We start from the raw sequence: 23,785 nt of genomic DNA on the forward strand, positions 1-23,785 counted from the left end.
TGCGATCGACCTTCTGGTGAAGACTGAGGAGAAGCTCACGATCAGTCATCACCCTTGGAGCTGTGCCTTGAGGATTTTGCTTTGAGGCATTGGCGGCAGAGTCATCATTGGTGGAGTAAGATGCAGCTTTGCGGAACTGACCATCCAATGGACGAATACCTTCATCAATAACAGCAGTGGCCTTGCCCTTTTCATCAGCTGAGGAAAATGTCCATTTGAGGACTTCAATAGGGGCAAGTAGCTGAGATGATTTTGAAAAAAAACCTTGTAGTTGAGTGAAGACCTTGTTCTGAGGAATCTCATAATCCAAGGAGCATAAGGCTTCAACTCAAACGGAGAGAGTGCAACATTTGCCAGAGTCCTCATGAAGAAATCATGGTAGTTGACAGGAATGCCATGCATGATATTAAAAAGCAGATTCTTCATGATGCCAACAACTTCTTCATCATTCGAGTCGTGGCCTTTTATTGCACTCAATGTCTTTGACAGAATGCGATAGACAGTTGTAGGTACACACAACAATTCCTTCACGAGGAATTTGGTCCTTGGGGCTTGACCGGGCTTCAGCGGCTTCATCAACACTTGCATGTAGTGAGCGGTAAGTTCAGGTTCATGGTATAGGCAATGAGATCCTTCAAGGGGAGGACTGACAGGCAGGGCATGAAGCAATTCAGATGCCGGTGCTTTGAAGTGAGTATTCTCTGTCATCCAGTCCAATACCCAAGAGTTCACATCAGAAGCATCTTCTGTGATGTGCAGCGTTGCATAGAACTGAAGAATTAGCTCTTCATTCCAATCAACAATATCCGTGCAAAAGTTGAGCAGGCCAGCATCATGAAGAACACTGAGCACTAGGGCGAAGCAAGGCAGTGATTCCATGTCCACGTGAGGAATATGCTCATGGTCGAAGACTTTGTGTTTGTTGAAAAGCAGTGAAGAATAGAAGTTGGCTTGGCTGGTAGTCCAGAAATGCTTCCTTCTAAGACGAGCAGAGTCATATGGGTTATACTCGATGAAGAACACATGGTCGCCGAAGAAGTCATCAGCCTTGAATTTTTGCTTCTTTGAGAAGGGATCCTTTGGCTTGGCCTGAGGAGTGTCAGTCAATTGCATCACAACCTCAGGAATCACAATCTTAGGATCCACAGGCTGAGGAATTTCAGTTTCTTCAGTGGCAGCCTGGGTCTTCAATTCCTCATCAACATTAACATCAGCACTAGTGGCTGGAATCTCGTTATGAATAGACGGAGTGGGGTGAGGTTCTTCAGATCCCATTTGAACTTCAGTTCGTACTGGGGATTGAGGAATTTGTTGCAGAGGAGTGAACAAAGGAGAATTGGGGTGCTGACTTTCCCAAAAGTCATCATTCATCACAGGTGTTGTGCACCCAATGTCCACATCCTCATCTTCATCACTTTTTTCTTCAACGCCGGCCTCTTCAGCAGTGAACCGAGGCATGGGCGATGAGACAGCTGGGGTTGAAGGGATTGCATCCGCTTCAATTTCTTCATCCAACTGCTCTGAAGAAGCAGGAGAAGGAATATCTTCATCGGATCCGCTTGGGATCACATATTCTACATCAAAAGGAACGAGTTCCTTTGATGGCATGCTTGAGACTGGAACAACATCAATTGGATTCTGAAAAGAGCTGGTCAATTTCTTCATCTTCTTCGGAGCTGAAGATTCTAATGAAGTTGATGCTTTCCTTTTCTTCACAGCTGCACGCTCCGCAGCCTTGGTCTTCTTCGCTTCTGATGCAGAAGGAAGAATTATACTTGAGGTAGGTGCAGGAGGAGCAGAGGAAATTGGCTCATTTTCTTCATGCACAACTGATGCAGTTGCCCTGGCATTGTCAGTTTCTTCACGCACAGCGGTTGAAGCTTCAGCTGGCCTGACTATTTCTTCAGGCGCAACACTAGTGGTTGCCCTAGCAGAGTCATCAGCGGCTGGAATGCAGTCATCAGCCCTGGTACTAGCAGTTTCATCAGCAGCCTGATTTTCATCAGCGGTGCTGGCATGTTCTTCTGTAGGCTGAGCAGATGCCTCAGCCTGAGGAATTTCTTGTTGCGTTGGGGCTGCAACATTGGTAGTGAACTTCTCAGTTATCTTCACAAATCCAACCTTGGCTCCAAGCCAGTTATCATAGTAGCGATCAAATTCATCACTCAGATTCTTGATCTCTGATTGCAGAGCTACAAGGTCTTCAGGTGAAAGCTTCAAGACGTTTTGCTTCAGAAAGGGCTCTTTCTTGTACTGTGCTTTCTTCACCCTCCTCCCTTGTTCATATTTCCATTTCTCTTCATCAATGAAGGCAGTCAATACATGACTTTGACTAGGAGTGAGGTTCATCTCAGGCAAAGGTGTGTTGGGGTCCTTGTGCCACAAGTCGATGAAGTCGAGGATCAACTTTGGATCCAGCATCAATGGCATATTACTGCCTTTGGCTCCAGTGGCCCTGTGCTGCCTGTCTCTGATGATTTCAGCAAGTTCTTCATCATCAGCTTCGTCGTTGTCAGACGGTACTTGGAAGGCGACCTGCTTCTTGTGAGGACTTGGTCGAGAACCTCGTCCAGCAGTGGCCTTAGTCTTCAGCAGTGTGGGGCCTGTTGAGGAATTTGGAGGAGCTGAAGAACTAGCAGAGGCTCCTGAGGCAATAGAGATGCTTGTTGTCCTTTGGCACGAGGCGAGATGCGCAGGTGCTGAGGATTTGGATGGAGGAGCTGCTTGAGGTATTGGCCGTGAGGGCTTTGCTGAGGAGCTGGGTCGTGAGGGCATTGCAGATGAGCTTGGCTGTGAGGATTTTGATGCAGAAGCCATGGGCTTGTGTGCAGGCTTCTTAGGCATAGCCTTCTTTGGCTTGCTAGCAGAGGCCTCAACAGCAGCAGCAACATAATCTTCATTGAATTTCTTCACTGCTTCTTTTGCCACTTTGGCCAGCTTAGCTTGACGCTTAGCCCACTCCTTTGGAAATTCTTCACCTCTTCTGATGCTTGAGGGATTAGCTTCTTGGCCAGGTGCCAATGGAGGTCTTGGGCATGGAGGGTGTACAGCGAATTTCTTCACGTACTTGGGTGTAACATATCGATATTCTCTCCATTCCCGTGCCCATCTCCTCTCTATCTTTTGTATGCGCACCTTGCGCTCATTCTTTGTTTCCTCAGGGGGTGTGCAGTACCCTGCATAAATATCATCAGGAATTTCAAACGCACTGTTGACTTCAGGTTTCTTCCCTCCCTTTTGAGGTTTCTTTCCGTCAGCCATTTTCTTCAGCTGATGATTTTGAACTATTGAGTTCTCTGAAGAGGTATGCAACTTTTCTTCAAGGAACACTGCAAATGAGTTAATTTGATGAGGACCTAGAGATTCAGCAGCGGACATGTGTACCTATGAACAAAATATAGTTGCGAAGAATTTGGAGAGGTCATATGCGTTCTCAGAAGTTTTTGCAAATAGAACAAGTTTGAGAAATTTGACCAGATGAGTCTTGAGGAATTTCACTAAGCGTTCTTTGACTTAGGTTCCATAGTTGTACAGATTACAAATCCACACAATTGAGGAACCATAAAGATAAATGATGCTTAGGGAAAAAGATCAAGAACAGATGATATGTGAGGTGTTTAGTGTGTGAAGATTGAAGAATAAACACCTTTTGAAGATTTTGTAGAAAACATCAGAATCAACAAGGGCAGTAAAAGTAACTTTTAATTATCCTTGACGAAGAACACGACGAACTATGAAGTGTAGATTTAGAAGCCCGTCAGTTCGGATCTTCCACGCCCTAACTTGGCAGAGGAAGACAGCTACGGCAGCGGCGGAGTGAAGAAATCCGCAGCCGGCGCGAGTACGACGGCGACGAGGTCGAGGCAGTGAAGCTCTTCCTCACCGGCGACGATGGAAGTAGCGGCGGCGCTAGGGTTTGAGAGTTCGAGGGGAGTGAGGTCGAGCGGAGTAAAAACGAAGTGAGAAGGGAAGGGGGTATTTATAGCCGAAGTGAAAAACTGCTCGCCCAAGGAAATTGGACGAACGTGCCCCTGACCCTTCTCATTCGCTTGACATGTCTCACCCACGTACTGAGAGGTGGCGATCGTGCGACATCGTGGGTGAATAGGATAATATATCGTGGAATGTGGAACGGTTTGAGCGGCAAAAGCCAAAAATTTAGATAAGATAAGTTTTAAAGTTTCGTTCGCAAATTCTTCAGCTGACAAGGACACAGTGAAGATTTTGAACGAGTTTCAAATAGAACGCACATGAAGAATTTTTGAATAGACTGGGTTGAGTTAAGCATAGAGGGGGAAGAGTCCGATCAAATTCACTTAGCAGAAAACCCAACTTGAAGAAATAACAATAAGTGAATGCTGTAGAGGACATAAACTCGTGTACATATATATTGCCAATGAAGAACAACAACGGAAAGAGTGAAGACAATGCAAAGTTGATGAAATTGAACAACTGAGGAATTTCAAAAATGAGGAAAAACTCAAATTGAAGATTTTCAACTTTTGTTGGTGGCGTGACCCACCGTATAAGAATGATGATTTCAGACACCGCGTACAATTGTCGTAGGGCTCTGAGAATCAAATTCTTCACACTTAGAGTGTTAGTCTTCATTGATTGAAGAAAAACGTTTCTTCGTGTGTTGCACATCTAAGTCATCAATTTTGCATAAGTGTTAGGATGTGTGTCCTTTTCAAAGGACATTCGAAGATTCTAGGATATTTAGCTCACACCTCAACTTGCTAAATCTCTTCCCATCCAAGGGCTTTGTGAAGATATCGGCTAGCTGGTCTTCAGTCTTCACATGCTCAATAGAGATGTTGCCCTTCAACACATGATCACGAAGAAAATGATGACAAATCTAAATGTGCTTTGTCTTCGAGTGCTGAACTGGGTTATGAGCAATCTTGATGGCACTCTCATTGTCAATATATAGAGGCACATTCTTCATGTTGACGCCGTAGTCCTTGAGAGTTTGCTTCATCCACAGCAGTTGAGCACAGCAAGAGCCAGCAGCAATGTACTCAGCTTCAGCAGTAGACAGTGATACGCAGTTATGTTTCTTCGAGGACCAACAGACCAAGGATCGTCCAAGGAAATGACATGTGCCTGATGTTGACTTGTGGTCCACACAATCACCAACATAGTCAGAGTTTGAATATCCAATGAGATCAAAAGCCGAGCCCTTGGGATACCATAATCCAAGTGTTGGTGTGTGAGCTAGGTATCGAAGAATATGCTTCACAGCCTTATGGTGTGATTCCTTCGGTGTAGCTTGAAATCGGGCACACATGCAAACACTAAGCATAATATCTGGCCTAGATGCACATAAATACAATAAAGAACCAATCATGGAGCGGTATACCTTCTGATCGAAGTCAATACCATTTTCATCAGTGCATAGATGGCCATTTGTGGGCATAGGGATTTTGACTCCTTTGCAATCTTGCATGCCGAATTTCCTCAGTACATCCTTGAGGTATTTCTCCTGAGATATGAAAATGCCATTGCGCTGTTGACGAATTTGAAGACCTAAGATGAATTTCAATTCTCCCATCATAGACATTTGATATTCTTCACTCATCATATAGGCAAATTCATCACCGTAACGTTGGTCAGTACAGCCAAAAATGATATCATCAACATATATTTGGCACACAAACAATTCACCATCATAAGCTTTAGTGAAAAGAGTTGGGTCAAGTGAACCGGGTTTGAAGCCTTTTTTCATGAGGAATTCCTTCAAAATATCATACCATGCCCGAGGGGCCTGCTTGAGGCCATTGAATCTGAAGACTTTGTCAGGATGCTTTGGATCTTCAAAACCTGGGGGTTGAGCAACATATACTTCTTCCTCAAGCTTACCATTGAGGAATGCACTTTTCACATCCATTTGATATAATATGATATTATGATGGTTAGCATAAGCAAGTAATATGCGAATAGCCTCAAGTCTAGCAACAGGTGCAAAAGTTTCATCGAAATCAATTCCTTCAACCTGTGTGTAGCCTTGAGCTACAAGTCGTGCCTTATTCCTCACCACAAGGCCATTTTCATCTTGCTTGTTGCGGTAGATCGCCAATGATATTGTGCTTGCGAGGATCTGGACGTTTGACCAGTTCCCAGACGTTGTTGAGCTCGAATTGATGTAATTCCTCTTGCATGGCTTGAATCCATTCAGGCTCCAGAAATGCTCCATCTACCTTAGTGGGCTTTCATTTGCAACGCGAGGATGAGCTGGTTGTCGTTGAGGAATTTGATCAGCATTTTCTTCACCATTTTCCTCAGGTGCATCAGCATGACGTTCTTCATGTTCTGGAATGACTTCTTCAGCAGATTCTTCGGTAGGTGTCGTGGAGTTATCACGGCAGATGTCCTCGAGCTAGGACTTAGTCGTGGAGCCATCGCAACTAGGAAGCTTGAAGGGGTTATGCGGGACAAGGAACACGAGGGTTTATACTGGTTCGGCCCCTTACGGTGAAGGTAAAAGCCTACGTCCAGTTTGAGGTGCTATCGATTAGGGTTACGATCGCCAGGGAGCTAAATAGCTTTGCCCGGCTCTCAATGAGATCGTTGTCGCCCCCGAACCGCTGCCGGGTCGTCCCTTTATATAGGGAGGCCGACGCCCAGCAGCCCTTAGAGTCCCGGCCGGCTCATAAGAACGTCCGGCTCGGACTCTAAACTATACTTGCCTTACACTACAAGTCTACTATAACAATGATTGTAACTACAGGCCCTAAGCCATATCCGGGTCTCAGCCCATCTCTGGCCCATCGTCTTGAAACTTGGCTCCGGGCTTCTGGTAATGACCATCCGAAGAGTAACCCGGCCCCTCCTGGCGGGTGACTCTAAGGTCTATATCCTCAACATTAGGCCCCAGATTGACTTGAACCGGCTCGTGTCAATCTTCAACTCTGCCGACAGAAAAAATCTCCGGCTTACCATTCATGTGAAGGCCATAACCCGGAGTGACATCATCCTCTGGACTCCGGATAATCCTCCGTGACGTCATCCTCCATTAAGTCCGTTTTTTACTCCGCCAGATCCGCAACGAATCTTTGCTTTTACTGTCGTTCCGAAAATCGAGGCGTCGTGAGGGGGAGATAACCACGCCGTGGTCTCCTTGAATCTCGCGCCCACTTATGACTCCACCTTATAAATAGGCCGGCCCAACGTGTTCTTCTCATGCTCCCTTTCTTCCTCCTCGCGCCGTCGCTCCTCTGCCCGAGCTCGTGCTCCGCCGCCGTCGTCTCGCCTCCGACCTTCGTCAACCTTGGCCGCTGCATCACCCTGACCCGGACCAGACAAATGGCGTCGACTCCCGCACCTCTTCAGCTCCGGTAAGTTCTCGCCACCCCGTAGAGTAGATCTACAGTAGGGTTCCTCCAGTTCTTCATAGTTCGTTGCGGCCTGCGGTAGTTTTGTTTTTTACCACCCTTCTCTTGATCTTAACTCTGCGTAGAACCACTGCGGTAGATGTTTGAGATCCATCTCACCTACAAGAAGCCCTCCTTTTACTGCATAAGAACCGTGTTCAACCTCAAGAACTTCTGCTGCCTCTGTTTTTTAGGTCTAGAAAATTTTCATTTCACCCGACCATTTTGATCCAAAAAAGTTACTGCAACATGTAAAACCTGTTTTACCACACTTAGTAAAAACTGCAGCCCTTGAATCTTGGTGGCTTATATCCCCGGTTTAAAGAAGACATGCGCCATAGAACTTTTCCGGTTTAAAGAGAACTATGCTCTGTAGAATCCTCCGGCTTAACTCTGGTAAAACCGTAGATAACCAAATTACTTAGAGCCCCCCTGCGGCTTAAATAACTCACCGTATCTGAATATATATCATTAGTCCCCTTCATAAGCCGCCATCTTAGTCTAAATGATAATCCCCGGCTTACAATTAACCCGAACACTTTTCTCTTTATCATAGACCACCAACCTTCACCATGCCTCCCAAGGCTCCCATCACTTGCAACTGGATGAGATCCAACATCACTGACGAGACCCTGGCCAACTTCGTTAAGTCCGGATATCTGCCCAAGAAGGAAGTGATGTCCTACCGTGCCCCTGATCCGTCAGAAGAAAGACCACAGCCGAGGGACGGGGAGGTAGTGATCTTTGCGGACCATATGAGCCGGGGCTTCGCGCCGCCCGGCTCAAAATTCTTCCGGGACGTGCTCAACTTCTTTGACCTTCGGCCTCAGGATATAGGACCCAACTCCGTATCCAACATCTGCAACTTCCAAGTCTTTTGTGAAGTGTATCTTGGAGAAGAGCCGAGTCTGCTGCTCTTCAGAGAGCTGTTTTATTTAAACCGCCAAAATGAGTGTGCCAACGGGCCAAGTCTGGAATTAGGCGGCATCTCCATCCAGCGGCGTAGGGACTGTCTGTTCCCTTACGCAGAGCCGCCGAGCCACCCTAAGGACTGGAATATGACTTGGTTCTACTGCCAAGATACGTCCCCGGCTGAGGAGAACCCGCTGCCCGGCTTTCGCCCAACGCGCCTAGAGCCGACTCATCCGCTATCCGACAAACTGACTGCCGCGGAACGCCAGCCTCTGCTTCCAACAATCAATAAGATCAAGGCCCTGCTAGGCAACGGTCTGAATGGAATTGACCTGGTCCGGGTCTGGATCTCTTGGCGGGTGATCCCATTGAGCCGCCGCCCCGGCTTAATGTGTGAGTACACCGGGCGAAAGGATGACCCGCAGAGGCACAGTCGCAATGATCTTCCAGAAGACGTTGCAGAGGAGGAGACCAAGGCTCTTCTAAACGAGAGCTTGGCAGATTGCGGAAGAACCGGGCTAGCCCCCTTCTGCAAGATCAATCCAGCCCCAGCGGTAAGCCGCTGACTTTAACCTTTATCTTCGTCTGCATATAACCTTCAACTGAACCGTTTTAAGAATCAATCATTGTACCTCTCAGGCTGATGATAAATTCTGGCGGGTCAAATATGACCATGAGGCGGCCAAGAAAGCCCGGAAAGCAAAGAAAGCCGCCAAGAAAGCCGCCCCTCGCAAAAAGGGAAGCAGACCCACTGCTTCGGAGCTACTGCAATTAAGCGACAGCTCCGAGTCAGAGGTAATCCTTAAACCTTTAAAGTCTTGCCATATTTGTTGTTTGTTGCTGTCCACCTTATCAACATTTGCTCATTGACAGGATGACACCGGCGCCAGTAACCCGGTGGTTGAAGAGGTAATGTCACTTTCCTCCGACTCGGAGCCTTTGCCACAGCTGAAAGTCTGAAGAGTAACCCGGAAAGTAAGCTTTTCACATCCATTAGCTCATCAAGACCCTCAATTTCTTTTGAAGCAGCAGGTTCACGAAAGTCGGCGTCACACCCGGGCCCGCAAAGACACTGACCTCTCCGCCGGGTTACCCGACGCAACCAGGAAGCGTCGCACTGAGGTTTTTTCTCACCTGTACCCCTTTCATCCGTTGGCGGGTGTTATCCGTCAGCCACTCAACTCTTCTGACTCCAATTACCAGGAGACCTCCCCCTCTTCGGGTGACTCCATGCAGTCAAGTCTGCCGGCCTTCAAGACTGCACCTGGGTAATAACAATCTCCTTTCATTATCTGTCTGTACTTACTCTTTGTATGCCTAACACTTCTGCCTTTTCAGTGCCCAGGCAAAGCTCACCAAAAGAGCAAAGAAGACCAGGTCAGCCGGAGTGCCAGACTTGCCTGAGCCGGAGGCGACGGCTCAAGAGCCGCCAGCTGCCTCCGCCCCCGAGGCCACCATTCCCATGGACACGGCGCCTGAAGCCCCTGCCCCGACTACCAAGACAACGACCAAAGCGTCGGTTAACCCGGAGGCCTCCGGCTCGGCCCCACCAGCAGACGACCCGGACGTGGTAATTACCCGGACGGAATTCGTTGAGCCGGGGAGACCGACCGTGTTGGCCAAATGCTCCGCGAAGGGGGAGTTGCTGCAGCCCCACCGGGTGAATCTGGACCTCTCCAGCTACACCGACTTGAGCATTGGAGAGCTTGTCTCTGGCTACATCAGCCAAGTTCATAAGAGCCGGGACGCCGAGATCGCCATGGTCAACCAGATCCAACAAAAATCTGAGGTATCCTTCTGTTGTCTTTTTACTTACTGCATAGTGAGCCTTGTCATGTTAACCCCCAAGTCAACGACTTATACTTGAATATGTTGTAGACTTAGGTCCCGGCTTACTCAATTGAGCCGGCAGGACGTAGATAGATACATTCAATATGCATTAGCCCCCAAGTGCCAAGTGTCTTTGCTTGGAAAACGCTTGGGACTTATATAATGATTGTTAATAACCCGGAAATATATGCAGGCTGTTGGCAAGAAATTAGAGTCGGATCTTGCGGATCTCAAGAGCCGGCTGAAGACACAGGAAATGGAGACCCGGAAGGCAAACGCCAAGTTTGTCTCCAGCATCGCCGCTCAAGAGAAGCTGAAGACCGAATTTGATGCTGAGCGGAAGGCCTGGGCTGAGGAGAAAGCCGCACTGATGACCCGGGCGGAACAGGCGGCGAAGGCGCTCTCTGAGAAAACCGCCGAGCTCTCCGGCCTAAAGCGCCAGGTTTCCCAAATGGTAGCCGCCATCTTCGGTAAGTCGCCTCACCGGCTTTCATCCATGTTAGAATGTTTACATCTCCTGATTCATCCTTGTCACCGGCTTATCTGATGTTGTTAAACAGGTCCCAGAAGCGCCAACCTTAACCAGAGCGTGGTCACCAAGTTAAAGGCCGTGTACACCCTGGTGGAACAGCTCTACACCGGGTCACAGCGTGCCTTAGCTGTGGTGGCCCTATCCAACGAGGTGCCAACTCATCTAGCCGAAGTCCTGCGCCGGCTCGCAGTTCTGCCGCAGCGGATCCAGGAGCTACGACGAGCATCCGCGAGAGCCGGAGCAATCGCCGCGCTGAGCCGGGCCAAAGCATTCCTGCCGGAGCTAGACCCGACAGACGTCGCCCTGGGTTACCCAAGCCTGAAGGAAGACGGCTCAGCCTTCTACCAGAAGGACTTCGCGGCATGTGTGAAGGCTGTACGCCCGGTGGCCACCCTCATCGGGAACGACACCGACTTAACCAAGTATCAGCCGGGGTACAATCCGGAGAATCAGAGGATTCCAACCCCTCGCTATGAAGCTCTCAATCTGATTCCTCCGGCTCGTCAGCACACCTTCGCCCCGGAGATTGACCTGGCCGGGTTAATTGACGAAGAAGCCCAGTTCGAAGCTCTCAGCGGCATCAACTGGAAATCATCAACCTTCGAAGTCTTGGGATCAGCCGGAGGAGAAGACAGGAATGAGCCGGGGACTTCAACTCAGCAGGCGTCATAAGTTAGCGGGCGGCTTATCAAACATTGTTCCATCTTTTAGACTTGAAGAATTATTGTAATAGAGTAGGTGCAACAGTTTATCTCTGCCGTGCCATCGTGCACGTTTTTAAATGCGAAAGTCTTTTGAATTTATCTCTTTGATGTTTTTCCGGGTCATAATCATCCCTGTGTTCTTCTCAACCTCAAAAGGTGCCTTGAAGTATCTGCATAGAAAAGGCAAATCACAAGTCTCGAGGCGGCTTACCGCCCTGAGAATCAGGTGTTTGAGATAAATAATCCGGAAGATGAATCAAAAAAGACTGGTCCTTAAGTATACTATGAACATAGCCAAAATAACACACTGAACAGCCTGCATGCATCTTTCAGTTTAAATAACCCGGGCAGCAAGGTTGATACCTTAACTCTGATTTACTTGCCTTAATGACACCCATGACGTGCAACTAACACTGTAAACCAAAGTTAAGCCGGCAAGTGAGACCCGGCCATGCATACCTCAGAATGAACTTGTGAAAAAGCAGAACTTTGGGGCTTCCGGTTCGAATACGACCAAAGACCCGGCCCCAAGGGGATAAGCTAAGATTCGGATATGATCATATAGCCCCCAATGGGTGTGGCGATGCCAATCAAAATGGTACCGACAGCTATGTTCTCTTTGGTTCGAATACGACCCATGTTTGAACAGGAAGCCCCCAAGTGATTCTTAAAATTGTTTAACGACGCTGTTTCGAATACGATCCACGTCGGTTCTCAGAGGGGTTAAACTATGATTCAAATATGACCAAAGGTAACCTCCCAATGAGCGCGGCACTTTGCCAATCAAGTGGGTATCGACAGCTATGTTCTCTTTGGTTCGAATACGACCCATGTTTGAACAGGAAGCCCCCAAGTGACCTTACTGCTTACGGCTAGATTCGAATACAACCATAAGCCGGATCCTCCTTTAAGTCAGCATGTAAAAAAGCAACACACGCATATTTGGAGGAGAAAAAAGGACAGAGGTCCTGCTTTATTGCTTATCACGATATATACATGTCTGAGATAAATATGTACACCACGAGAGCCGGTAGCTCAAGTGTAGTAGGGCCGAAGCTGAGCTATATTCCACGGCCGACGGGTCTCCTCCTTAGATTTACGCGAATCTTTATGCTCCCGAATATCAATGAGGTAATATGACCCGTTGTGCAAGTTCTTGCTGACCACAAAGGGCCCTTCCCAAGGTGGGGATAACTTGTGTACATCTGTTTGATCCTGGATGAGCCGGAGCACAAGGTCGCCTTCCTGGAAGACCCGGGATTTGACCCGGCGGCTATGATAACGGCGCAGGTCTTGTTGGTAAATCGCTGAACGGGCTGCTGCCACATCACGCTGTTCATCCAACAAGTCCAGAGCATCTTGGCGCGCCTGTTCGTTATCCGTCTCAAGATAAGCCGCCACACGAGGTGAATCGTGACGGATGTCACTGGGGAGGGCTGCTTCTGCTCCATAAACCATGAAGAAAGGCGTGAAGCCTGTAGACCTGTTAGGAGTAGTGTTGATGCTCCATAAGACGGAGGGCAACTCCTCCACCCAACAACCCGGCGTCCGTTGTAACGGGACCAAAAGCCCGGGCTTGATGCCCTTCAGAATCTCCTGGTTAGCTCTCTCAGCTTGACCATTGGATTGGGGATGAGCCACTAAGGAAACATCAAGTCGGATATTCTCTCGTTGACAAAACTCTTCCATAGCGCCCTTGGATAGATTGGTGCCATTGTCAGTTATGATGCTGTGCGGAAAACCGAAGCGGAAAATCACCTTTTTCATAAATTGAACCGCCGTGGCTGCATCGCACTTGCTGACTGGTTCAGCCTCCACCCACTTCGTGAATTTGTCAACTGCCACCAAAAGGTGGGTCTTCTTATCCTTGGACCGTTTAAAAGGCCCAACCATATCAAGCCCCCAGACCGCAAAGGGCCAAGTGATTGGGATCATCCTCAACTCCTGAGCCGGCACATGAGCCCGTCATGAGAACCTTTGGCAACCATCACATTTACTGACCAAGTCCTCTGCATCAGCGTGAGCCGTCAGCCAATAAAAACCATGACGGAAAGCCTTGGCCACAAGAGATTTTGAACCGGCATGATGGCCACAATCCCCTTCATGGATCTAGCGTAAGATCTCTTGACCTTCCTCAGGGGAGATACAACGTTGAAATGCCCCTGAAACACTGCGATGATGCAACTCGCCATCAATAACAATCATTGACTTAGCCCGGCGGGTTATTTGCCTGGCCAGAGTTTCATCCTCAGGCAACTCTCCCCGGGTTATATAAGCCAGATAAGGCATTGTCCAGTCTGGTATGACATGAAGAGCCGCCACCAGTCGTGCCTCCGGGTCAGGGATAGCCAAATCCTCCTCTGTAGGCAACCGAACCGAAGGGTTATACAGGACATCCAAGAAAGTGTTTGGCGGCACCGGTTTTCGCTGGGAGCCTAGCCGGCTTAAAGCATCAGCCACCTCGTTCTTCCTGCGATCAATGTGCTCCACTTGGTATCCCTGAAAGTGCCCAGCAATGGCATCAACCTCGCGGCGATAAGCCGCCATGAGAGGATCCTTAGAATCCCAGGTGCCTGATACTTGTTGAGCCACCAAGTCTGAGTCACCAAAGCACCTTACCCGGCTTAAGCTCATCTCCTTAGCCACCCGAAGACCGTGGAGCAAAGCCTCGTATTCCGCCGCATTGTTAGTGCAAGGAAACATCAACCGTAGCACATAATGGAATTTGTCACCTTTAGGGGAAGCCAATACAACGCCAGCCCCTGAGCCCTCCAGCTGTCTGGACCCATCAAAGTGAATAGTCCAATAAGTGTTATCTGGCCTTTGCTCAGGCACTTGTGACTCTGTCCAGTCATTGATAAAATCCACCAAAGCCTGAGATTTAACAGCAGTGCGTGGCACATATTTGAGGCCATGAGGTCCAAGTTCTATAGCCCACTTAGCAATTCTCCCTGTAGCCTCTCTGTTCTGGATAATATCCCCAAGAGGGGCAGAACTGACCACAGTGATGGGATGACCCTGAAAATAATGCTTGAGCTTCCGGCTTGCCATGAACACACCATATACGAGCTTCTGCCAATGCGGGTACCGCTGCTTGGACTCAATGAGCACCTCGCTGACATAATAAACCGGCCGCTGAACCGGATGCTCCTTACCCGTCTCCTTGCGCTCCACCATAATAGCCACGCTGACGGCTCGCGCGTTTGCCGCCACATATAGTAGCAAGGGCTCCTTATCAACCGGAGCAACAAGGACGGGGGGCTCTGCCAGTTGCTTTTTCAAATCCTCAAAAGCGGTATTCGCTGCATCATTCCAGACAAAGTTATCAGTTTTCTTCATCAACTGATATAGGGGCATAGCCTTCTCACCCAAACGGCTTATAAACCGGCTTAAAGCAGCGATGCGACCCGCCAAACGCTGAACGTCATTTATACATGCCGGCTTAGCTAGGGAGGTGATAGCCTTGATCTTCTCCGGGTTAGCCTCAATGCCTCTGTCAGAAACCAAGAAGCCCAATAGTTTGCCTGCAGGAACACCAAAAACACACTTGGCTGGGTTAAGCATCATCTTGTAGACCCGGAGATTATCGAAGGTTTCCCTCAAGTCGTCTATCAAGGTTTCCTCCTTGATGGATTTAACCACAATATCGTCTACGTAAGCGTGAACATTGCGCCCGATCTGCTTATGAAGACAATTCTGTACACAACGCTGGTAAGTCGCCTGTGCACACTTGAGTCCAAAGGGCATAGAAACATAGCAGAAGGCTCCAAAGGGAGTGATGAATGCCGTCTTCTCTAACTGCCATCTTAATCTGATGATACCCAGAATAAGCATCCAAGAAACTTAAGCGTGCACAACCTGCCGTAGCATCAATGATTTGATCAATACGGGGGAGAGCAAAAGGATCAGCCGGACACGCCTTATTCAAGTCCGTGTAGTCCACACACATCCGCCAGGTGCCGTTCTTCTTGAGTACGAGCACCGGGTTAGCCAACCACTCCGGGTGAAAAACTTCAACAATGAACCCGGCCGCCAAGAGCCGGGCCACTTCTTCACCAATAGCTTTCCGCCTCTCTTCGTTAAACCGTCAAAGGAACTGTCTGACCGGCTTAAATTTTGGATCAACATTGAGAGTGTGCTCAGCGAGTTCTCTAGGTACACCTGGCATGTCAGAAGGTTTCCACGCGAAGATGTCCCTATTCTCACGGATGAACTCGATGAGCGCGCTTTCCTATTTCGGGTCCAGATTTGCACTGATGCTAAACTGCTGAGACGAGTCACCTGGAACAAAATCAACAAGTTTAGTCTCATCAGCTGATTTAAATTTCATTGCTGGTTCATTCTCCGTGGTTGGCTTTTTCAGAGAGGTCATATCTGTTGGGTCAACATTGTCTTTGTAAAACTTCAACTCCTCTGTAGCACAAACAGACTCTGCATAAGCCGCGTCGCCTTCCTCGCACTCTAGAGCCACCTTTCGGCTGCCGTGAACCGTAATAGTCCCGTTGTGACCCGGCATTTTGAGCTGCAAGTACACATAACACGGCCGTGCCATGAACTTGGCATAAGCCGGCCGTCCAAATATAGCATGGTATGGACTTCTTATCTTAACCACCTCAAAGGTCAATTTCTCCACCCTGTAGTTGTTCTCATCACCAAAAGCCACTTCTAGTTCGATCTTGCCGACTAGATAAGCCGACTTACCAGGTACCACACCATGGAAGATAGTGTTTGACTGGCTGAGGTTCTTATCAACCAGCCCCATACGGCGAAAAGTCTCATAATAGAGGATGTTGATGCTGCTACCTCCGTCCATGAGTACCTTTGTGAACTTATAACCTCCCACCCGAGGAGCTACCACTAAGGCCAAGTGGCCCGGGTTATCCACCCGGGGAGGGTGATCCTCCCTACTCCACACTATAGGCTGCTCAGACCACCGCAAGTAGCGTGGAACCGCCGGCTCAACAGCATTAACAGCCCTCTTGTGAAGCTTCTCGTCTCGTTTGCACAAACTAGTGGTGAACACATGATACTGTCCACCGCTAAGTTGCTTTGGGTTGGTCTGATAACCCCCTTGCTGCTGTTGATGACCCTGACCAGACTGTTGATTAAAGCCCCCTTGACCGTTCTGAGGACCGGAATTTGAGCCGCCGCCCGGGCCATGAAAGCCGCCGGCGCCTGAGCCGCCGCCCGGGCCATTGTAACTCTTAAAGGCCTTCATGATCGCGCAATCCTTCCACAGATGAGTCGCTGGCTTCTCTCTAGAGCCATGCCTTGGACAAGGTTCATTTAATAGCTGCTCCAGTGTTGGACCTGACCCGCCGCCTCGGGGAGGGGGCCTCCCCTTGCGTCGCTGGTTATTACCTTGGGAGTTGGTGTTGGCTACAAACTCTAGGCTGCCATCGGCCTTACGCTTGCCTCCTCCTTGATTCCCCGGGTTAAACTGAGGACCCTTGCCGTTGCCATTCTTCTTTCCCTTCCCTGCCCTTTCATCGTCTGAAGGGGATCCTTGGTACCATCGGAATCGGCGTACTTGACAAGAGCCGCCATTAGGGTACCCATATCGGTGCAGTCGCGCTTGAGCCGCCCGAGCTTCATCTTAAGGGGCACAAAGCGACAGTTCTGTTCCAACATTAAAACTGCAGAGCCGGCATCCATCTTATCTGATGAATGTATGATCTCCTTGACCCGGCGAACCCAATGGGTCGTGGACTCACCCTCCTGCTGCTTACAGTTAGTCAAATCCACAATTGACATAGATTGCCTGCAGGTATCTTTGAAGTTTTGAATGAACCGGGCTTTCAGCTCAGCCCAAGACCCAATGGAGTTCGGCGGTAACCCTTTTAACCACGTGCGGGCAGTTCCGTCTAACATCATGGTGAAATATTTGGCCATGGCCGCCTCACTGACCTCCAGCAATTCCATAGCCATCTCATAACTCTCAATCCAGGCTGCAGGCTGTAAGTCCGCTGTATAGTTAGGCACCTTCCTAGGGCCCTTGAAGTCCTTAGGCAGACGTTCATTACGGATGGCTGGTACCAAACAAGGGACACCCCCGGTCCTGGTAGAAATACCCACATCAACGGACGTCGTCGGATAAGCCGGGGGGGGGGGGTCTGATAAGCCGTCAATTGAGGCGCCTGCTCCGCCTCTTGCCGCGCTTGGTCTGTTGCGTAGAAGGCTCCGTTATGAGCCGGGCCATGGCCAGGGGGCGGGTCATGGCGTCGGACATTACTGGAACCGGTTGCGGAGACCATGTGCCGGCTGTAACTCGGGCTCTGGCCTGGACGAGGGGTCGAGTGGATCCTGTCGCGGCTGTAGGAGTACGCCTCTTGCTGCGCTAGTGCCGTCTGCAGGAGTTCCCTGACCCGGCGGGTTTCGATGGCCGCCGGAGAGTCGCCGTCAACGGGGAGAGCCGCCAGCCGTGCTGCCGCAGCTACCATGTTCTCCAGTGGGTTATCGTAATGACCCGGGGGTATTGGCACATACTGAGGCAGGGCAGGGGGCACCTGGGGAGGCCCCATCACTCGTGGCTGAATAAGGGGTCCAGACCCGGGCGCAATGACCCCTGGCGGGTTACTAGACCCTGCACCCGGCGTGTTGAAGAGATTGCGTGGATCGTAAACCGGCGGGAGTCGAGACTGAGCCTTCTGATGCCTCCTTCTCATGACCTCGTTGGCCGCGTTCTGATCCATCGTGAGTTGGAAGGACTGCGCCTGAATCAGCTGAGTCCGGGCGTCGAGAGCCGCCCGCTCCGCAGCCAGCCTGATCCCTTCCGCTGCAAGATCCTCTTTGGCTTTTATCAAATCCGATTTCAACTGTGCCACCTCCGCATCATGCTGAGCTTGATTCGCCGGGTCAACCATGGCGGTTATCAGGGCCGTCATCTTGTCCGTGAGATCCATCAGCACCTGAGCCGGAGAAGGCACCGGGTTTCCCGATCCAGCAGCGGGGTTCTGAACAGGCTGCGCACCAGCCATAAAAACTCCAACCTGACTTGGCAGCTCAAAAAGGTCCGGAATACTGTCGCCATCGGAACAACCCATGAGCCTACCATCTTGAAGTTGGTACAACGAGTTTGACTCATCGGTGGCCGACTCGCCGTCAGAGCCGGCGGCCGCCTCATCACCGGACCCAGATGGATCAGAGGGCCCTCCATGGATGCATCCCACAAGAGCGCGCCTTAAGGCAGGCCGGGTTCGGGCGGGTCGTGCGCGCTGAGCCGTTTCGATGATATTGGCGCGGAGATCCGGCTCGGGGCCCGGCTCACCAATCTTGCCAATGAAAACATGAATTCCGCCAAAGGGGACCTGGTACCCGTACTCAATTGATCCGGCGTCGGGGCCCCAGTCCGCATCGTCGATGTAGAGCTTGCCGCGACGACTCTTGGTCATCCGGCCCACAGCGTATCCCTTGAGCCCTTCGAAGCTGCCCTTCAAGAACTCAAATCCACCGTGCGCTAGCCCCACGGTGGGCGCCAACTATCGTGGAGTTATCACGGCAGATGTCCTCGAGCTAGGACTTAGTCGTGGAGCCATCGCAACTAGGAAGCTTGAAGGGGTTATGCGGGACAAGGAACACGAGGGTTTATACTGGTTCGGCCCCTTACGGTGAAGGTAAAATCCTACGTCCAGTTTGAGGTGCTATCGATTAGGGTTACGATCGCCAGGGAGCTAAATAGCTTTGCCCGGCTCTCAATGAGATCGTTGTCGCCCCCGAACCGCTGCCGGGTCGTCCCTTTATATAGGGAGGCCGACGCCCAGCAGCCCTTAGAGTCCCGGCCGGCTCATAAGAACGTCCGGCTCGGACTCTAAACTATACTTGCCTTACACTACAAGTCTACTATAACAATGATTGTAACTACAGGCCCTAAGCCATATCCGGGTCTCAGCCCATCTCTGGCCCATCGTCTTGAAACTTGGCTCCGGGCTTCTGGTAATGACCATCCGAAGAGTAACCCGGCCCCTCCTGGCGGGTGACTCTAAGGTCTATATCCTCAACAGTAGGCATGACATCCTCAGTGGCCTTGAACTTGATGGATTCCTCAGGTGATTTTTCATCTAGCACAGGAGGTAGGTGCTCTCTTTGCAAGCCATTAGTTTCATCGAACCGCACATCTACAGTTTCAACAACCTTGTGGTGAACAGTGTTGAAGACTCTGTAGGTGTGCGAGTCCTTTCCGTAACCAAGCATAAAACCTTCATGTGCTTTCGGTGCAAATTTAGAACTGTGATGAGCATCTCTAATCCAACATTTAGCACCGAAGACTTTGAAATAACTCACATTGGGTTTCTTGTCAGTGAGGAGTTGATATGCAGTCTTCTTGAAGAATTTGTGAAGATATACCCTGTTGATGATGTGGCAAGCAGTATCAATTGCCTCAATCCAGAAACGACGAGGCGTCTTGTATTCATCAAGCATATAGTGCGTGCCATCTCAACAAGAGTCATGTTCTTACGCTCCACAACGCCATTCTGCTGAGGAGTATAAGTAGCAGACAACTCATGAGTAATACCAAGTTCATCAAGATAGTCATCAAGACCAGAATTCTTGAACTTAGTTCCATTGTCACTTCTGATGTGCTTGATCTTCACACCAAAGTTGGTTGAAGCCCTCGAGGAAAATCGTTTGAAGACTTCCTGCACTTCATGTTTGTAAGTGGCAATGTGCACCTATGTGTAACGAGAGTAATCATCAACAATAACAAAGCCATATAGAGATGCTTCATTAGTGAAAGCAGAATAATGGTTAGGACCAAAGATATCCATGTGAAGCAATTCAAATGGTCGAGTGGTAGTCATGATAGTCTTTGCTGGATGCCTGGCCTTGGTCATCTTTCCAGCTTCACAGGCTCCGCACAAGTGATCCTTGAGGAATTTGACATTCTCAATGCCAATGACATGCTTCTTCTTCGCGAGCATGTGCAACTTCCTCATGCCAGCATGACCTAGTCGTCGATGCCATAGCCAGCCTTCTAAAGCTTTTGCAAGTAGACACATAGCTGGTTGTGGTCCTGTAGACAAATCAACAATATACAGATCTCCTCTCCTAAAGCCTTTGAAGACTTTGGAATTGTCAGCTTCCATGATCACAACACAACGGTACTTGCCAAAGATAACAACCATATCAAGATCACAAAGCATTGAGACTGACATGAGGTTGTATCCTAAGGACTCGACAAGCATGACTTTGTCCGTGTGTCGATCCTTTGAGATCGCAACCTTACCTAGACCCAATACCTTGCTTTTGCCTTTGTCGGTGAAGATGATATGCTTCAGATGCGATGGAGATAAGGGAACATCCATCAATAGATTCTTGTCACCAGTCATGTGATTCGTACATCCACTATCGAGGACCCACTCAGTGGCTTTGGGTAGATCATCCTGCAGATGAATTAGTGCAACTTACGAACTCATATACTTCATTAGTGAAGAATATGACATCAATTTCATCAGATCAATTTCATCAAGCAATAGAATAGATAGAGCAGTATGAGGACGTGAGAAATGAGGATTCATTTCTTCATGATTAGCCTGCGTCCTTTCAGGCATATTCAGGTCTCCAGCAAATTCTTTAGACGTTTAAGAATGTCTGGAGACCTGAGCCTGCATAAGAGATTAGTTCTTTTTCTTCACCACCCACATCTGAAGGGGTGGCAAAGAGTTCATCATTCTGCGAGCTCCATAGGAGAACGGTGGCATTGAAGCCAGTCCACTTTGTTTCACATAATAGGAGTTAGGGTAAGCATATGAATAAGCAGAGAAATTCTTCAAGGACTTATGAACATAATGGTTAGAAGAGTAATGCTCATATTCATAGCCCTTAAATCTTCCCTGCGAAACAGAAGTGTTAGCACGATGATGTTCATATGAGGACTTTGATCCTTTTGAGGAATTTGATCCATGTGAGGAATTTGATCCATATGAAGAATTTGGTCTGGGGTTCCTATTCTTCACAGGTGGTGTCATAATGACATTCACCTGAAGACTTTCAAGGCACAAAGGTTGTCAGAATCACGATTCTATTGTAGGATTCTACGACTTTACGATCCAAACTAACCCCTCTGATTCTATGATTTTGGTCTCTAGAATCTACGTTTCTATGATCCTGGTAGTGAAGATTCTACGATTTGCGATCCTACCATCGGAGCTCCGATCCGATTCAGGGAACCCATATTTTTTTTGTAGGGGAACCGTTCCTGCAGTTAGTGCCAACATATCTAGAAAATACTTCACCATTCTGTTTTTTGAACAATTTATAGTTGGAGTCAAATGACTCATCAGAAGAATGAGGAGATTCACATGTAAAGCCAGATAGAGTAGATGGATCTACTGGAGGTCCCTTTGCAGCAACCCATGAGGTTTTGGGATACTGCTTAGGCTTCAAGTAAGTCCCATCAGCATTGAGTTTCCTCTCAAAGGCAATACCCTCTTTCCTAGGGTTCTTGTTGAGGATCTACTTTTTAAGCACATCACAAAGAGCCTGATGCCCTTTGAGGCTTTTTACATGCCTGTCATATACAATTCCTTCAGCCCTGCATCATCAATGATACTAGCAATGTCCTCAGATGAGGAATTAGTGATAGCAGAGACAGGTGAAGAATTTGTAACATTAGAAGCATTTGAACATTCAGGTGAAGAATTAGCAGATTCACGTTCAATGCACTTCAAACATGGAGGAACAAATTCTTCTTGAGCAGCGCTGATTTGTTGAGCAAGTAATGAATCACGCTCCTTCTGAAGATCTTCATAACTCACCCTTAACTTTTCAAGATCTTGCTTTCTTTGAAGAAATTCATAAGAAAGCTTCTCATGATCAGATAAGAGAGTGTTATGATGACTTTGAAGGTTGTCAAACTTAGACTGAAGTCTTTGAAGACTTTCAGTCAAGGTCTTAGTGTGATCCATTTCTTCACCCAACATATGATCACTTTTGTCTAGCATGTTTTGAACCTTTTCAAATGCCTTTTGTTGTTTCACAGCAATCTTAGCAGGTTTAGAGTAGCTAGGCTTGAGGTTTTCATCAGATTCAGCCTCACTTGATTCAGAGGAGGGATATTTGAGTACCTTGGCACCCTTTGCCATGAAGCAATAGGTGGGAGCATAGTCATCATCATCGTCATTAGCCTTGTTGTAGAAGCCATTTTCTTCAGTGTTGAAGATGGACTTGCTGACGAACGCAGTAGCGAGGGCTAGGCTCGCCACACCAGATTCTGACTCCTCAGATGCCTCCTCTTCCTCATGTTCCTCAGATTCAGTTTCAGAGTCCATTTCCTTGCCAATGAATGCCCGAGCCTTCTTAGAGTTGCTCTTCTTGTGAGATGAAGACTTTGAAGATTTCTTCTTCTTCTTTGAGTCATCAGAACTGTAATCCTTGTATTTCTTCTTCTTTGATTCCTTTTCCCACTGAGGACAATCTTGAATGTAGTGACCAGGTTTCTTGCATTTGTGGCATAGCCTTTTCTTGTAGTCACAGGATGAGGAATCATCACTCCTTGAGGATTTTCCAAAACGACCACGCCTTGAGAACTTCTGAAATTTCTTCACGAGCAATGCTAGCTCCTGGCTCAGTTCTTCAGGATCACCAAGGCTGCTACCAGAATCTTCACATTCAGATTCAGAGACTGCCTTGGCCATCAGGGCGCGTGATCTGCCATAGCTCGAACCATAGAGATGTAACATCCCAAATTTCCAATTTGGAATGTTATACATAGGTCATTCATGCATATCATATTTTATTGCATTTTGTTTTGCGATCTCCGAAATTCTAAGCAACTGAAGGACCCACGGAGAGAGTTGGGGATTTCATCGTTTTCATATTTGAATTTTCTCAAATATCGAAACAAGGATCATTTTGGTTTTAGTTATTTTTCTCTTCGAAAATATTTCAAATTAAACTATATGAGAGGAGATAACATGACTTCTCCAAAATAAATGAAATATTGGAGGAAAATATTAAAATCAAATAAATAATTTTATTTGGATTTTATTGCTATTTTATTTGAATTAGAAATATATGCATTTTTCAAAATTGCATTATTAGGCCAAGAAAATGTTCACTTTGTTCTAAATATTTTATTTAGACCGTGAAAATTTGTTTTGGCATTTTTAGATTTTTTTATTTTTCTTTATTTAGCAGTTTTTCTGCGGAATCTGTTTTAAAAAAACTCTTCGCGGACCGAACTGGGCGGAAGCCCAGCCGGCCCGGCACCGCCGCCGCCTTCCCTGCGCCCGCATTCCGTGCCCGAGCCAGACTCCGCCGGAGTCCGGGACACCGCCGAAGCCTCGGTTGCCCCCTGCCCAAGCCGAGCCCCCCTCCCCCTTTATATGTTGCCGTTGCCGCTGCCGCCGCCTTGACCCCCACCTCGCCCCGCCTCCCGCAGCAGCAGTAGCAACACGCAGCCGCGCCCGCCGCCGCCGCCTGCGCCGCACGCCGCC

The sequence above is a fragment of the Triticum aestivum genome, chromosome 1D (genome assembly GCF_018294505.1).
Source record: "Triticum aestivum cultivar Chinese Spring chromosome 1D, IWGSC CS RefSeq v2.1, whole genome shotgun sequence".
Classification (NCBI taxonomy): domain Eukaryota; kingdom Viridiplantae; phylum Streptophyta; class Magnoliopsida; order Poales; family Poaceae; genus Triticum; species Triticum aestivum.